This window comes from Agelaius phoeniceus, chromosome 22, assembly GCF_051311805.1.
Source record: "Agelaius phoeniceus isolate bAgePho1 chromosome 22, bAgePho1.hap1, whole genome shotgun sequence".
In the NCBI taxonomy this organism is placed as follows: Eukaryota; Metazoa; Chordata; class Aves; order Passeriformes; family Icteridae; genus Agelaius; species Agelaius phoeniceus.
This window is the reverse complement of record NC_135286.1, coordinates 2214956-2227418: the sequence shown is the minus strand read 5'-3', so window position 1 is coordinate 2227418 and position 12463 is coordinate 2214956. Positions and strand designations below refer to the sequence as shown.

General features: G+C 49.6%; 1 protein-coding gene across 3 annotated transcripts in view; it reads left to right on the top strand.

Moving 5' to 3' along the window:
- Positions 1-5464: 5464 nt before the first annotated feature.
- NFYC (nuclear transcription factor Y subunit gamma) overlaps positions 5465-12463 on the top strand; it is a 28554-nt gene continuing 21555 nt past the window's right edge. For 2 of the 3 annotated variants that reach the window (XM_077189507.1, XM_054648320.2), the window contains exon 1: positions 9151-9305. The gene's annotated coding sequence lies outside the window, so the exon portion shown is untranslated. Of the gene's footprint in view, positions 5671-9150; positions 9306-12463 lie in introns of those variants that run through there. The other variant, XM_054648319.2, reaches the window with a different exon arrangement.

Here is a 12463-nt window from a genome sequence, read left to right as displayed (position 1 = left end):
GCTGGAATTCTCCCAGCAGGGAAGGCTATTCCATGAGATTTCCAGCTTTGTGGAGGAAGTGCCACCCCTGGGAACACATTGTCGGGGGGAAGAGATAATGAAAACAACGTCCCTAAAAGATTCTCTGTGGGATTTTTTTTCCCAGCTGCTTTTTGATGATAGGAGTGGCTGGAGTGACTGGAGTTCTCCGTTCCATTGGAAGTTTTTTGCTCCCTTTGGTTTTTCTGGGATCACCAACCTCACACTGGGAAGGCTCTGGCACTGCAGATTCCAGGCTGGGGCTGCGTGGCACCAATTTCCTTGGAATCTCCTCCCTGGGTGGACAAACCCCAAAGCTCAGCCTTGTCCTGAGATCCCATCAGAGCTCTCCCATCTCCAATGTCTCTTAATTCCTTAAGGAGCTCAGCTTTGCCGGCTCCTCGGCACCTCCTGCTTTCCCTTTTGGGTTTGTGCCGGCACCGCGGGGCGGCTTAACGCGATTATCCCGCTCCAACTGCCCTAAGAGGATTCCCAGGCTCGGCTCAGGGTGGGGACAGGGATGATCCTGCTGGGTGGAGGTGGGGGAGCCTGTGAGGGTGACCCTGGCATCTGCAGCCCCCGTGGGTGCCACGAGCTGCCATTCCTTGGGATAGGCTGGGAAATGCTCATGGATGGGTCCTGGAGAGAGGGGGAGGGAATGGGGAGGGAGACACTGGGAAAGGGTGGGAATGTCGGGGCTCTGGGGCTGCTCTGGGATGTCCTGGGGCTTCCCAGGAGATTTTGGGACTTCTCAGGGAGGTCCTGAAGTTTTCCAGAGGGCTGAGGCTTCCCAGGAGGGTCCTGGAGCTGCTCTGGGACATCCTGGAGCTTCCCAGAAATGTCCTGAAGCTGCCCAAGGGAGGTGCTGGAGCTTCCCAGGAGGGTCCTGGAGCTTCCCAGGAAGGTGTTGGGGCTTTCCAGGAGGGTCCTGGAGCTGCTCTGGAGCGTTCTGGAGCTTCCCACGGATGTCCTGGGGCTGCCCAGGAGGATCCTGGAGCTTTCCAGAGGACTGAGATTTCCCAAAAGGATCCTGGAGCTGCTCTGGGGCATCCTGGGGCTGCCCAGGGAATTCTGGGGCTGCCCAGAAGGGTCCTGGAGCTGCTCTGGAGAGTCTTGGAGCTGTTCTGGGGTATCCTGGGGTTTCCCAAGACTCTCTTGGAACTTTCCAGAAAACTGAGCCTTCCCAGGAGGCTCCCGGAGCTGTTCTGGGGCATCCCAGGGCTCCCCAGGAGATTTTGGGACTTGCCAGGAGGTTCCTGGAGCTCTCCAGAGGACTGAGATTTCCCAAAAGGATCCTGGAGCTGCTCTGGGGCTGTCCTGGAGGCCCTGAGGCTGCTCTGGAGGTCCTGCAGCTGCATTCAGGGAAGGAGAAGCTGCACCTGGAGAAGGGTTATGGGAATGGGCTGGTTTAGGGCAGGATTTGGAATCCCAAGGGGGAATAACCCTGCCCTGGGATGGTGCCAGTCCCTGCCCTGGCTGTGGGGTGAGCCCTGGCCCCTCTGGAAGTGCCCAGTGGGATGAGTCCTGGAGCTGGGTCAGCTCCTTCCCTGCCGGAGGCCGTGTCCCACTTCTGGCAGGAGCAGGAGCCATGTGGAGACCTGGGAAATCTCCTGGCAGGAGCAATCAGGTCACCAGTGCTCACCAGTTGGATACTGGGACAGCCAGGGCGCTGAACTGGGCAGGAAGTGCTCTCCTGGGAAATCCTCTCCCCAGCAAAGCGGGAATATTGGGAATGAGGCTTCCCACTCAGCATCAGGATGAGTATCTCAGCTGCCAGCGCTGATCCTAAAGTTTTGGGGGATTTTCCTGATTCCTGTCAGCTCTTCCTTAGGAAATGAGGGCTGGGAGAATGAGGGAGAGCAGGATTCCTTTGGGAATTCCCATCTGGAGCAGGAAAGGGAAGATTTCCCAGAACACAGGTTCAAACCTGAGCACAAAAGGGAACCCACAAGCCCAGAGTTGATCCTGGATCATCCCTCAGGAATTTTGGGCTCCCAAGGGGATCCTCTGGCAACACCCATTGCTCAAATTATCTTCCCAGGGGTTTCATTTCAAAGCATAAGGGTTAAAAAAATCAGTGTCCAGGCACAGATATATTCCTAAATATCCTTAAATATCCTCAAATATTATATGGATCATCCCAGCTAGGACAGACAGCAGGTGGGAGGTGGCACTTCCAGCTGGGAATGTGGCACAAAGGGTCAGGCCCCAAAACCTGGCCCTAAATGGCCCCTTTTTCCTGCAGACCCACAAAGCTGCGTGTCCATGTCCAGCAAGAATTTCTATCCAGGTTTTCCTGTGCCTCCTGTGGATTTCTGCCCCAAAGCAACAGCTTGTTTGGGATAAATCCAGAGTGCTGCTGGAACGGGAATCCCGGGGGATGGCGGGGGCTGAGCTGGGAAGGGCCAGCCTGGTTCCTGCTGCTCCCAGCTGATTTTCCTCCACACCAAACAAATCCACAGCTCCCCAATCCAGCTCTGGGGTGCAGTGGGAAGCGTTGGAGGGATGGCATGAGCAGGTGGAAGGTGCTGGATGGGTCCAAACTCATCCAAATTCCTGCTAAATCACTTTCTCCTTTCTTTTTTTTCCTCCCTGTTTCTTGTTTTCCTTGGCTCCCGCACGTTCTGGGCAGGCTGACAGGGAGCTCTGTGGAGCTGCAATCCCTGTGGGAAAAGCAGAGCAGCTCCAGACAATGGATCCATTGCTGCTGGGAAAGGGAGCAGGTGGGGAGGAAACGGAGCCGCACAAAAGGATCCGCGGCAAGAGGAGGAGGAGGAGGAGGAGGAGCAAGGGGGGATTGTCCAGAAATCCCTGGAGAGGGGCTGGATCCAAGCTGGGTGCTCTGACAGCTGGGCCTGGCAGCAGCAGCAGCAGCAGTGCTGGGTAATTAATTAATAAATGAGGCGTTTCCCAGGGAATTGTGGGGATGGATCAGAAGGAAACGGCTCAGAAATTCGGGAATTCAAAACAAAACCACCCCAAAGTGGAGCAGACGTAAGGGTGGGGAATGGATTTCCAGGGTGGCTGCCCCATCTTGGGAAGGGCTCAATTCCAGGCTGGAGCAAGCTGGGATGGTGGGAAGGAGGTGGAATTGGGTGATGCTGAATGTCCTTCCAACCCAAACCACTCCATGATCCCGACTTTTATTTCTCTTGGCTGCCTTGCAAATGCCCTCAGCCTCAAGAGTTCCAATAAAACTGCAGGAATTTCGCTGTGAGACATTTCCCACTCCAGTGCCAGCACGGAGCCTCCGGGCCAGCCGAGCTCCCAGCCCATGGAGGACACAGAAATTTGTCCCATTTCCTCCATTTCTTCCTCAAAAACCACAAATCCCAAATTGCCTTTTCTTGCAGGGAATGGGATTTTGTCCTTTAGCAGGGCAGACCCAGCCATCAATTTTGGGAAGGGTGACTGGAAGTGCAGCAGTCCCGTGGGATCTGACTTTCCTTTCTCATCCCAAACAATATTTCAAGGGATTTATTTTTATAACCTGAACAATGATATTAAAAATGCTATTTTAAAAAAAGAAACTTGGCCAGGCTGCAAATTGGGCCACCAGAAGGACAATGAGGAGGCAAAAAGATGGGAGTCGCTCCTAAGGAAAAGGGAATTTTTTTTAATGGGAGAAATCCTGAATCACCTCTCAGTGTGTCCTGGAGCCAGGAAATCTGGGAATTGGGAGAGCTGGCAGGAGCAGGGCACAGACTTTGGCTTGAAGCAGCTCCAGGATGGCAGGAGAAAAAAATCTTCCTGTGCTGAGGGAGGATTCACTGGAATGTCCCTGGATGATCCCTGGGATTGCACTGCCAGGGGTACCCTGGTGGAGTTTCTGGTAAATGGATGTGCAGAAAGGCAAAAAAATTCTGTTGGAAATGCAAAAAAAATTACTTTACTGATCTATTAATTGAGATAATTAATCCATTAAAGCAGAATTCCAGAGATTCCAGAGACTACATATATATATATACATATATATATGGAATATATATATATATATGGAATATATATATGGAATATATATATGGAATATATATATGGAATATATATATGGAATATATATATATATATATATATATATATATATATATATATATATATATATATTCCATACATATATGTGGGAATAAATTCCTTGGGTTCCTCCATGGAATTGTGAGGATCCACAGGATGAAACTGTCCCATGGGGAAAGGATCCTGGAGGATCTTTGGGATGGGATCCCTGCAGGAAAGGAGATGGCAATTCCTAAATGAGGGGCTGGGAATGAGGCAGCAGCAGCTCCAGCCCTCTGTGGCTTCAAGGAAAAGCTTAAAAGGAAAATATAAATCCCCTCACTAATTTTCCTCATGAAAATATAAATCCCCTCACTAATTTTCCTCATTATTCCCATTGGATCTTGTTCCAGAACTGAAGAATTTGATGGGAATGTCAAGAGAGCCTTTTCTTCCCCTCCCTTTGGTGCTGCTTTTTGGGGTTTTTTTCTGATTATCAGCTGCTTTGAGTCTCCACTCAGAGAGAAAAAGGATCTCTAATTCCTTTATCTATTTAAGTCGATTTCAGGAATATTTTTCTCCCACAGTGTGAACAATCAGAACTCTGTGGTCTCCCAGATATGTAAAATAGTTCTTTTTCTTCTTTTGTGGGCAGATATACTTAAGCTACATAATGGGACTCTGGGAGTGAGTCAACTCAGGAACACTGGATATATTTAAATTCCATTTCAAACTTAACTCCTATTAAAAAAATTCCCAGAAAATGCCAAATCCCGGTGTGAAAAAAATAAAAGTTCATTGCAACTCACACACCTAAAGCATTTTTATCCAACATCTTTAACAAGTTTATTTACCACGCAATTTATTACAAGGATACTTGACAAAGAAGCAAACAAGGTTGGAAAACATTGCAGCATTCCTGTTTGTTTTGGGGGTTTTTTTATTTATTTTTTTAATAAAGCAGGAAAAACACTGGAAGACTAAATACGAGGCCTAAAGCTGGACAGGTGAGGGTTTAGGACAGGGCAGATCTATGACAGAGCCAGAGCTTGGCTGCCCCTCAAGGCACGGTCACCTCTGAGATGCCTCCCCGTTTGTCCTGGTCCCTCACGTTACTCCTCATCCCTCCCGGTTTGTTCCGGTCCCTCACAGTTTGTCCCTGTTCCTGTCCCGGTCCCTCAGGTTTGTCTCTGTCCCTCTCAATTTGTCCTCGTCCCTCACGGTCCCTCAGGTTTGTCCGTGTCCCTCCCGGTTTGCTCCGGTCCCTCAGGTTTGCCCCGCTCCCTCACAGTTTGTCACTGTTCCTGTCCCTCACTGTCCCTCCCGATTTGACCCCGTCCCTCACGCTCCCTCACGGTCCCCCCGCCCACTCCCGCCCAAACCACAAATCTCGCGAGATCCCCGCCGGGTCACGCGCCCGCGCGCGCCGCCGCGGCCCAGCCCGGGAAGGGGAAGGGACGGGGAAGGGGGGGGGAACGACAAAAAAGGGCGGAGCCTCCGCCCCGCCGCCTCACGGCCCCGCCGCCATCTTGTTTCTCGGCCGCTCGGCGCTCACTCCGCTCCGGCCGCCCCCCCTTTCCCCCCCCCGCCTCCCGCCGGCCGCGCCGGAGGCAGCGCGGGCAGCGGGCGGAGCAGGCGGAGGTCGCGGCGCCGGCCGCCCCGGTGAGTACGCGGGGAGCGCGGCGGGGGGCAAGCGGCGGCGGCGGCCCGTGAGGGGGCGCGGGGCGGGGGCGGCCCGAGGGGTCCTTGCGGCCCCCCCTCAGCAACGGCCGCGCTGCGATTGGCTGGGCCGCGGCGCGCACGCTGATTGGCCCGCGAGGGGGAGGCGGGCGCGGGGAGGTGGGCGCTGATTGGCTGACGGGGCGCGGACCGGGGAGAGGACAGCGAGCGGACCGTTGTCCCGCGCGGGCGCGGGGTGGGGGGGGCAGCGGGGCCGGGGCAGGCCCGGGCGGGCTCGGGGCTGGCGGAACCCGGGACCGGCGAACCCCGGAATCCCCGGCCTGAGAGCGGAGATTCGGGGCTGGCAATGCCCGGGGTACGCGCTGCCTCACGGCCGATGGGCAGAACAGAGCGCGGAGGCCTCCCGGCGTTTTCCCGGGTAGGATCTACCGGGCCGCCACACGGATATGCTGTGCTGCCTCATCCCTAGGAGGGTCCACACCAAGGTGGAGAAGGCCTTGAGCCCTTTAGCTTTAAAGCTGATGAGCTTTAAGGTCTCTTTCACCCAAAGCGTTCCTGGTTCTGTGATTCCAAGGCGGGTTGTGATCCTGACGTGCCTGAGAAGGGAGCAGGTAGAGAGCAGCTCGGATGTTGAGGTTTAGATTTGATTTTGGTTGTGAGAGTGGTGAGGAGCTGGAATGGATTTCCCAGAGCAGCTGTGGCTGCCCCTGGATCCCTGGAAGTGCCCAAGGCCAGGCTGGATATGGTTGGAGCAACCTGGGACAATGGAAGATGTCCCTGCCATGGCAGGGGGTGGCACTCAGTGATTTCTCTGAGTGATATTTTTGATATTCTGATTTTTATTTTTTCCCATGGATTTGGGAATAAATCCTCCCTGTCTCCATTGCTAAGCATGGGCAATTCAAAGCCCATGAGCTCTTTACCTTTTCCTCCAGCCCTACAAACCAAACCATCAAACTTCCTTGGCAACATCCAGGGCCTTTCCTTAGGTTTTTCCTGAAATGAGATTTTGGTTTTGGACTGGGCTGTTCCTGCTGGGTCTGTTTGTCCTCGTGCCCTGTGACAGCCTGAGCTCACCTGGGCATCATGGTGACAACAGTGTCACACCAGGGACAAGATCCCAGGGAATGGCTGCAGCTGTTCCAGGGGGGATTTAGGTTGGATTTAGGGAAAGGTTTTGGGGTTTTTGGTGCACTGCCCAGGGAATGGGAACATTCCCAAAGCTGCCAGAACTCCAGGAATGTTTGGACACCACTCCCAGGGATGCCCAGGGTGGGATTGGACTGGATGATCCTTGGGGATCCTCCCAGCTCAGGAAATTCTGGGATCCAGCACGATCCCTGAGTGCTCATTCCAGGTGGGATCCCAGCAATTCCCTGCTGACCTTGAGCTGGGCATTTTTCTTGCCTGGCTGCTCTGTCCCTCGTTAGTTTGTGCTTGATCAAGGTAATTCCTGTTTGTCCAAGCACGTTTTCCTGCCCCACAGGAATCACTGGTGGATTCCTGGAAGTGTCTCAGAGAGGCAGGTGACAGCTCCAGGGGGCTGAACATTCCTTTCTCCCCCTTTTTTCCCAGTAACTCTGTAATTCATGGAATACTTTGAGTTGAGAGGGACCTTAAATCCCATCCAGTCCCACCCCATTCCATGGGCAGGGACCTTCCACTGTGCCAGGATGTGCCAGCCTGGCCTTGGGCACTGCCAGGGATCCAGGGGCACCCCAGCTTCCCTGGGAATTCCATCCCAGCCCCTCCCAAGAGAGAATCCCTTCCCAAAATTAATCAGAACCCTGTGTGATTACAGAACAACAACAGCTGCAATGATTGGAATAAACCCTTTAGGCCTTCCAAATTAATTTAGTACGGTTTTTCTTTCCACAAATAAACCCTTTGCTGTAGGGCCTCCCAAAATTAATTTGGGGTTTTTACCCTGCACAAATAGACCCTTTAGGGTAGGGGCTCCCAAAATTTATTTGGGGTTTTTATCCCCCTACAAATAAACCCATACACTGCATAATTAATTTGGGTTTTTTATCTTCCCACAAATAAATCTGTTACTGTAGGTCTTCCCAAAATTAATGGGGGTTTTTATCCCCCACAAATAAACCCGTTACTGTATGACCTCCCAAAATTTATTTGGGGTTTTTATCTCCCCCATAAATAAACCTGTTATTGTAGAACTTCCCATAATTAACCCTTTTTTTGTCATAAGGAATTACTAATGATCCTATGAGCAGCTTTAGGACCCTTGGGATGTGCCAAGGCACAGGGGAATGTGTTTGGGGAGTCAGAACCCCTCAGAATTCCACAATTCCAGGCAGACATTCCTCTGTTGTGCAGGAAAGGTGCTGGCTTTGTTTTTCATACCACCCAAAGTACCTCACATAATTCCAATAGTCAGAATTCCACAGCTTCCAGGCCCTGTTTTTTATCTGAGGAATGCCACAGGAAGAGAACAGAGTGTATTTATTTTTTTTTTAAGGCCGTGTTTTAACCAATTCTATTCCCTAAAATCATCAGGAAGATCTATTTTTAAATTAATCTCTCCTCGTTATCAGATTCAGAATGATTTAATCTGCAGGGCTTGGCTGTGCTTCCCAATATTTTTTCCCCTTGGATAATCCTGTCAGCAGGAAATTATAGGTTGGAATTAGAGCTGGAAATCCATGGTGGTGATGTTGATAAAATTGTGATTTCTGCATATAGAGGTATCTCCTGATATATATATATAATATCAGGGGATTAATATAATGTAGTATAAAATATAATATACAATATATAGTTAAATATATTAATATAATATTAATATAATATTATAATATTTTTATAATTTATAATGTAATATAATATAGTATAATATATAGCATTAAAATAATATAATTAATATATCAGGGGACATATAAAAATAATAATGTAATAATATATAAATTCATAAATGGCCATAATTCATAAATTAAAAACCACAGCGAGTTCCTCCTCTCCCCGAGGAAGAACATCCCACGGGGGTGGCAGAGCTCCCTCTGAGGACATCCCAACGCCACCTGGAGCTGTCCCTGTGTCACCCGCTCCCCCTTGGCAGCGGGTTTGGGCTGGTTCATCTCCAAAATTCCCAAAATTTCTGGAATTTGGGGCTCGGAGCGCGCGCGCTCGCGCCGCGCCTCACGCACGTGCGGCCCCGCCGGGAAGGTGTGGCGGGAACCGCCGTGATTGACAGGCGCGCGGGCCAATTAGCGGCCGTCCCTTCCAGCCTCTTCAGGCGTTTGAATAGGAGGCGAGGAGGCCAATCGGGGCGGGGCTGAGGGGCGGGGCTTGCCTGACCCCTGCGGCCGCCGCTCAAGGTAACTTTAAAGCAGGAAGCGGCCGGCGAGGCTGCGCCGCGGCGCTGACCAATGGGAATGCGGGGCCGCGGGGCGCGCAGCCAATGGGAGAACTCGACCGCGGGGCGCGCAGCCAATGGGCGCGGGTGCGGGGCGGGCCGGGCGCGCGCAGCGGGGCGCGCGGGGCCGCCGCCGTTAAAGGGGCTGCGGGCACGGCCCGGCCCGGGGGGGCCCCTGCGGCTCCCGGGGTCACTCAAAGACAAAGCCATGGCGGGGAACCCCCGGCCGCGGGCACGGCCGGCGGTGAGTCCGGGGCGCCGCCGCCGCGGTGGCGGCGGGGGAGGGCGGCCCGTGCGCCGGGGACAGGCCGCGGCGGCGGGGGATGCTCGTGCGTGCCGGTGCGGGAAGGGGGGGGCGCGGCGGGACGTACCCGCTGCGGGCTTCGCGGTGAAACCCCCGGCGAGCCTCCCGCAGCGCCGGTAACGCCGTGCGGGCAGCGCTGCAGGCGGGGGGGGACAAAGCAGCGGGGGTGCCCCGAGCGCGGCGGGGGCTCCGCGGTGCCCTTGGCCCGGCCGCCATCACCCCGCGGGGCCGGGGGGCGACAGCGGAGCCGCGGCACCCCCGGAGCCCCGGCGGGGCTGGCCGCTCTTTGTTGTCGTTTGTGTGGGGAAGTCGGTGCCGAAGGTCACGGGGGGGAGCGGGGGTTGGAGGATCTGAGGGGTTCCGCGGCCCCGGTGAGCCCCGGGCCGGGCGCGCTCCGGCTCCGGCCCCGGCGCAGCCCCAACTTGGAGCGGGGCCTGCACGAGTGACCTTGAAATGCCAGCGCTTCGAGCCGACACTCTGAAGGACAAAGTTTGTTTGCGGCACTTTGGACCGAAAAAAAAAAAGAAATTAGAAAAAAAAATAAATAAAAGAGGAGGGGAAAAAAAAACCGGAGCCGCTGGCGGTGGCCGAGGGCATCAAGGACACGGGGATAGTCCGGGCTTAGATTAAAGTTGGGTTTTGGGAGCGCTCCGTGGCTGTTTCTGCTCCTCTCAGGGTGAAAAATCACATTTTTCCCCCTCTCTAGTAGGTGGTTGTTGAGGTTAAAAGCGCTGGTTTGGGAAATTAATAATAATTAATTGGTGAAACTTCATGGAAGGGTTTTAGGGTGAGGGTGCAGGGCCTGAAGCTGAGCTCTGCCTCCTGTCAGGGTTTGCTGAGGTTTGAGTTTTATTCCAAGTGTGATTTGGGCTTTAATTCCAAATTAACGCTCCCAGCGCCTCATCTCAGGGTTATTCCACTCCTCGGTGTGGTCACAGTTGTGGTGAAGAAGGGAATAAGAGGAGAAATGTCCCCAAAAAATCCCATTTTCATATTTTGGGGAATGTTGGAGGAACTTCTGGAGCCGCCTGTGGGCCAGGATTGGAGAATTCCCCGTGAGCATGAAGGTCATTGTCAGCATCTTGAAGCAAAAAAGAAGAAAATTCAATTTATTTCCTTAACAATCATTTCTTTTTTCCCCTAGAATTATTTCCCTAGAATCATTGATTCCCTAGAAATTAAGATTTATCCAGCTTTTTAAGTGTTGGCAGCGCACCAGGACAATCTACAGAATAAAAAAATCCCAATAAAAATCCTGCAGAAATCTTGATTCCACTCAAAATTTGGAATATTTTGATGCTTTCAGCTTGCAGGAGGTTGAGGAAGAATCAGTTCTGCTTGATCTTTTTAGGTCAAGAGCAGCAAGAAATCTGGAAATGGATTTATTAACAAATAAATTATGATTTATGATTTATTATTATTCCAGTTCCTTTGGATTTTTTCCAGCTTTGGAGGGGTAGGAAGGTCCCATTTTAAGGAGTGAATTTTGGCCTTTCTGCTCCAAAAATCTCCAGGGGTTTCTTTGTGTTGTTCTTTTCTAGAAGTTGAATTTTTTAAATTTTATTCTCTATGAGTTGGATTTTTTTAGCTTTATTCTCTAAGAGTTTGATTTTCTAGTTTTAATCTCTCCATGAGTTTGATTATTTATTTTTGATTATTTTTTTATACTAAAATTGGATAAAATTTGCCCTATAAATTGGATTTTTTAACTTAATTCTCTAGAAGTTGGGTTTTTAAATTTTATTCTCTATGAGTTTGATTTTCTGCTTTTATTCTCCCTATGAATTTGATTTTTTTTTGTTTTATTCTCTATGAATTTGATTTTTTAATTTTATCCCCTATAATTTGGATTTATTACCTTTATTCTCTAGAAGTTGGATTTTTAAATATTATTCTCTATGGGTTTGGTTTTATTTTGGTTTTATTCCCTATGAGTTTGGTTTTTTTACCTTTATTCTCTATATGAGTTTGATTTTTTAATTTTATCCCCTATAATTTGGATTTTTTACCTTTATTCTCTAGACATTGGATTTTTAAATTTAATTCTCTACAAGTTTAATTTTTTTACCTTTATTCTCTATACAAATTCGATTTTTTTTCTTTTATTCTCTCTAAATTTAATTTATTTCATTAATCCCCCCTTGATTTCCCAGCACTTTGCTTTTCCTGGAAATTTCAATTTTTAATTCCCCTTCAAATTTTAACCTGGAACTTCCACCTTTATTTTTATTATTATTATTTTAAATTTAATTTTTCCCCCTTTTTTTTGCACCAATGAAGGTCTTGGGGACACTTTTGGGGAGGGGACGTTGCTGTCCCCAACTTGAGCCTGGCAGGAGTTTGGGTGCCCACATGAGGTCACCTTCCAGCCCCTAAATTTGGATTTTTATTTCATTTAATCAAGCTGATATCTCAGATTTATATAATGGGGCTGACATCTGGATTTGAATTCAATTCCCTCACAAGGTGATTTCTTCATTTCAGGGTTCGTTGTGTTGTAAATGAATTAAATTTGGGGAGTTTTGAAGCAAAAATCATCAATTATTTAAAGTTTTAATGTTCTTTATTAGTTCAGCTTTTGAATTATGATCGAGAATAATTTAAATTTTATTTCAAAGGGTTAAAAACCCTTCAGGCCATCTCCAGAGCATCCTGGGGGTTCAAAAATGAGATTTTTTTGGGAGTTATTCCCAAAATCCAAGGGGTTTTCTTGGATTTTCTGTTTATTTCACTTCCTGCTCAAATCAGAGCAGGAATTGTCCCTTTTTATGGGAGATTTGCATCTTTATAACAACAAAATATTTTGATTTCAATAAAAAATAAAAGAAAAAATAAAAAAAAAGGAATTAAAACCATCCTGGCTGCCTTGGAGCACTTGAGGTTGGGTTTGATTGGAAAACTTCTATAAAAAGAATTAATCTTTAATTTGGATGATTTCATTTATAAAATTAATTAAAGGCAGCAATAGGAATATTGAATATCATAGGATTCAATAGATATTTCTCAATAGACACAGAAATAAATGAATTTATAGAAATATACAGATTAAAATAATTCATTTGCACCAAATTTCCTTGGAATGAGGAGCTGGAAGTTGG